Source organism: Macrotis lagotis, chromosome 6, assembly GCF_037893015.1.
Source record: "Macrotis lagotis isolate mMagLag1 chromosome 6, bilby.v1.9.chrom.fasta, whole genome shotgun sequence".
Classification (NCBI taxonomy): Eukaryota; Metazoa; Chordata; class Mammalia; order Peramelemorphia; family Peramelidae; genus Macrotis; species Macrotis lagotis.
Window position 1 is genome coordinate 104169384 of NC_133663.1, and position 4946 is coordinate 104174329.

The 4946-nt window shown below is 37.6% G+C and overlaps 1 pseudogene; it reads left to right on the forward strand.

Annotated features, from left to right (window-relative positions):
* The first annotated feature begins 283 nt into the window (after window positions 1–283).
* On the forward strand, window positions 284–4629 carry LOC141492173 (26S proteasome non-ATPase regulatory subunit 3 pseudogene; annotated as a pseudogene).
* The last annotated feature ends 317 nt before the right edge of the window (window positions 4630–4946 follow it).

A 4946-nucleotide genomic window follows, 5' to 3' on the forward strand; every position in this document is an offset into this window, starting at 1 on the left:
GTTTTATTCTTCTTCAAGAATGAAGGATAAATATCTCTAACTCAGGTAGATACAGTATCCTACTTCTCCAAGAAGAATAAGTACATTTCCCCACAACTCCTCTAGAGTAATGCTTCATAATTATAAAACACTTATTTTTTTAAAATGTTTTTGAATGTACAATGTTAGAACCAATGTCATCTAGTCCAAACTCTCTCATTTTTAAAGATGACAATACTGGTAATTTGAAAAGTTAAATGACTTTCACAAGGTCACACAGATATAATAAGAAAGGGATGCGAACATGCTCCAGGATGCAAACCCATGTATCAAAGACCTTGTCCAGTGCCCCAATCCCTGCCCGAGCACTTGCAACATGACCGGGCTTTGGCTTCCAACTAGTCCACGTCTGGTGATGAGGTGAAATAAGAGGAATCAACTTGGGCGCTGACAAGAGGAAGCAGCCATCCTCTGGAGCAAAGCAGAGCCCCTGCTGCCACCCCTGTTGTCACCCCCAACCACAGTTCTGATGTATGTGGAGAAGAAGAGAGAGGAGGGGACAGTAGAGGTAGTAGAGCAGCAGGGCAAGGTGAGGCTCAAAGTGGCCTTGGCAGAATGCTCCCTGCGGGAGCTGGGCATAGACACTTTCAAGGTGCTTGTGAAGCAGCTAGAGAAGACCATGCCAAGCACAGGCTTTATACAGCGGACCCTTTCGTATGTCACCTTCTCACCATCTCAACGTCTATGTTCTCTACAAAACGATGTTTGGCTTTTTCACCTCCTGTAATATCATTCCCGATGCTTACTTGACCTATTGGAAGAGGCCATGAAGTCCTGGACCTTGTGCAACAAAGTGTTATTATAACCAAGTTTTCATGTATAAGTTCTTAGGCAACCTGGATGTGTGCTAACCTTCCTTCATACCTGGTAATGGAAGGTCCCCCTTAGTCATGATCCCGATGGCCAGCCTAATCTACATAACTTCCTGTTGCCAAACTACCTGCATTATACAGCCTGTATGACCAAGCTAAGAAATTGGTGTCCAAGTCCATGCTCCTTGAACAAGCCAACAATGAATGGGCAAGGTATCTCTACTACTGGGAGAATCAAAGCCATCCAAATGGAATATTCAGAACCCGGAAGGATGATGAGCTAGGTTCAAAAGAAGCTATCTACATCTTCCCCATCTCCTTAGCAACTTCCAGATCCTGCTATTCTTGTTCACACTGCTGCTCTGCAGATTTGAGGTCCCTTGTTGTAAGATTTGATAGGGAACATTATGTCCTTAAGAGATATATTGTGATTATCTATGCAGTAGGACATCCTCTAGTAGAAGGTCCATAGAATTTCTTTCACATAGCACACAGCTTTTGGATTCATACAGATAGTGTTACAAGCTGTTCATTTTGGTGGAGATACTACTTCTGCAGATCTCAGCAGCCTTCACTCAAGCATCCCTCCGGCTCTCCTTTCTTCTGATCCAAACTGTAAGAATATGGAATCCAGCCAAGTTCAACCTAGTTCCAGATCAGTTTGGGGAAAGTTTCAGGCAAATGAGACCTACACCTAGATCATAGGACTGCCACGCAGTGCAATTAAAACAGATGTGCACATGAGCAGCCTCTCCTACTCCTGAATCTCCCTGAGTGGCATTGACCAGAAGCTGCAGTTGGATAGCCCAAGGACATTGAGGATGATGTCATAGAGGCTATTATCAACCACAAAAAGGTTATGTCCAGTCCAGGAGATGATTGCTATGTATTCTACCCAAAATCCTCAGTTGGCCTTCCACCAGAAGATCTCCTTCTGCCTAGACATTCACAGTATATCTGTCAAGGCCATAAGGTTCTCTATCAGATCTTACAAGGGATCTCAAGTCTGCAGAGAAGCAGTGTGAGCAAGAGCAGCAGGATCTGGAATTTGCTAAGGAAATGGAAGAAGATGATGGTCACACCTTCCCTTGAACAGAGCAACTGGGAAGGAATGGGGTATTGGGGACTGGATCTGTGTTTTCTCTCTCTCTGGAAACCTCTTTTTCAGAGAGCTTCTCTTCAACAATGTCTTACAGATTGTGCATGTGCATGTGCAGGCCTTTTTCCAGTTTTTATCTTATCAGATGAAGGGCAGGATACCCAGAGTAGAGTCCTGGCCAGCAGTATATGAGGGGGCAACCTCATGGAAAAGGTAGGATTTGAACCTTGGTGTTTTGTCATTGTATCCATTTCTTTGAATCCCACAATTTATTGATTTCCTGATTTGATTTTATTCACTCTGCATCAGTACATGTATGCTACAACATGCACATCAACATTAGGGAGGCTATAGAAGAATTCCATGACAAAAAGCCAGTATTTTCTGAAACTGATCCCACAAATGGAAAAATACCATAAATATACAAAAAGAATAACAAGTAATACAAAAGAGTATATGTTAAGTATCATATGAATAATAAGTTTGAACATAAAAATCTAGAAAAGTTACCCTTTTTTTCTATGCATAGTTCTCCACTGGAGTCTGTGGAGTTAGAAAAAAGAAAGCTCATTGGGGGAGAGGAAGTGAGCAGAGAAGGAATTAAGAAGAGGCAGGATTCAAGTTTGGTCTTAAAAGATTTAGAATGATAAGATGTTAAAGTTCATTCCTGGAAAATAAAACTGGCACAAAGGTAGAGTAGTAGAAAAGTTAATTGTGGGTTTTTGAGAGAGTAAGAAGATTAAGAATATTGATGTTTAAGTCTTTCACTCAGTAAAGGGGGGGGCATTTTGAAGGTGTGGAATGAGACAAGATCTTTTCAGTGTGTTGAGTGTTTTTTTCATGATTATCAATTATGCAAGAGTATTCTTTTGAAGTAGAGAACCATTAGTGACCATTAAAAAAAGAACATCAAAATACCTTAAATTGGTAAATTATTACTATTATTTATCTGTTTTGGGAAAATAAAGAAAGTGAGTAGAATAACTACTCAAGTATGTTTAGCTCAAGCATTAGCATCTCCCTAGCTTTCATATTGTGGTGCAAAGGGCTTAAAGATGAGAGATCAAGGGCAGCTAGGTGGCACAGCAGATAAAGCACCAGCCTTGGAGTCAGGAGTACCTGGGTTCAAATCTGGTCTCAGACATTTAATAATTACCTAGCTGTGTGGCCTTGGGCAAGCCACTTAACCCCATTTGCCTTGCAAAAACCTAAAAAAGAAAGGATGAGAGATCAAGGATAGGATCTGTTTTCAAACTATTCATTTATTTGACAAATATTTGTTCAGCTGTTTCTCTGAACAAGACTCTGGGTATTGTCAGGGACATCATACCTATCCTTGAGTTTTTTCTCAATCATACCTGTCATCACACCTATCCTGGATCATTCAACAAAGGATATAGCATGTACACAAATAATTACAAAACAAAATTTGTTGTGTCAAAATAATGGTACAAAGTCATAGGTGTAGAAAGTAGCAAGAAGTAATTTTCCTCTGAAGTGATTAGAACTGAGTTTTATAGAAGATGTGAAAAAAATGGGAATTTAAACATAGATCAAATTTCAATGGGCAGTGATTAGGATAGATGTTAATTTCAGAAGGAAAGAGGAACTTTTTTGAGCAAAAACAGAGAGAAAACAAAAATACACATTTACTTTGGTAGGAGCTAAGGTGATAGATATACAAATGATGGGATATGAAATCAGATAAATAAGTTGGTTTTATGCCGCATATGTTCTTGAGTTTGTGACGTAATAAGTTTGAATTCTATCCACAAAAACAAAATACTGAGGAAACTCTCAACAGGGGAATGCCATGGGAAAAAGGGAAGAAGCCTTTAGTTAGCAACTTTGCTGTACCAAGGCACTGCAATAAGCAATTTACAAATATTATCTTATTTGATCTTTACAACAGCCTTATTAAGTAAGGGAAACTGAGGTAGGTGATCATTAAATTACCTACCCTGTGTCACATAGACATTAATTTTCTGGTGCTATATTTGAATTTAGTTCTTCCTGACTCCAGGACTAGTGCTTTATTTACTGTGCTACATAGCAGATATGTTCAGAGGTGTGTTTTAAGATGAATATAACCTCTGATGTTACGGAGTGATTAAATTTAGGAAAACAGATCAGACAGAAAGATATTCAAATGACATGGAAGAGAGTTCAGGACAATCTTAACTAGAATGGTGGTAGTGGGGAAAATAAAAGGAAAAAATTGTTTTAAAAGATTCAGCGGCAGTATAATTGATATTATTTCAGAAATGTTTAGACTTGGAAAGCAAGTAAAAGGAGAACTCAAGAGTAACTGCATAACTCAGACTGAATGAATGAAGAGTGGTGTCATATATTGAAAATGAGAAGTCATGAGAAACAACTAGTTTGGGAAAGAAGCAGAGGCATGATTCTAAAAGCAAGCTCAAGAAACTGGAGAGACCTTTTATCCTTATAAGCTTTTGCTCATTTTTCTATATCAACAACTCTAATATCCTAGATTTAAATACATATTGAAGTTAACATCCATACTATTTATCATCCATATAGCAAAAAAAAAAATTATTTACAATGTATCCACAATGAGAAAGCTTAAAGCTAAAGTCACCTTTAACAATGATTACAAATGCTGACTCCTCAATTCCAGAAACATAGTCCTATCATTCAAGTTTCTTAGGATACTAATTAAAGCCTCTGAAGAATTTGTTCTATTTCTTCTCAAAATAAAGTGAAAAAATCTGTTCTCTAAAGAAAGAAATGCTTTTCCTTTTTTCTTTGTCCTCTCTTGTGTCATCATATAAAATTATCTCTTCAGAATAGCATAACTCAGGCCATCATAGACTTCTCATAGAATGACAGCTAAGGGTCATTCTAAGATCTCATTGTCTCTTAAAGATGCAATAATTATATATATATATATATATATATATATGGTATATATATTAAATATATAAAATATATAAAATATAAATATAATTTTAAAACATATATAAAATAATAAT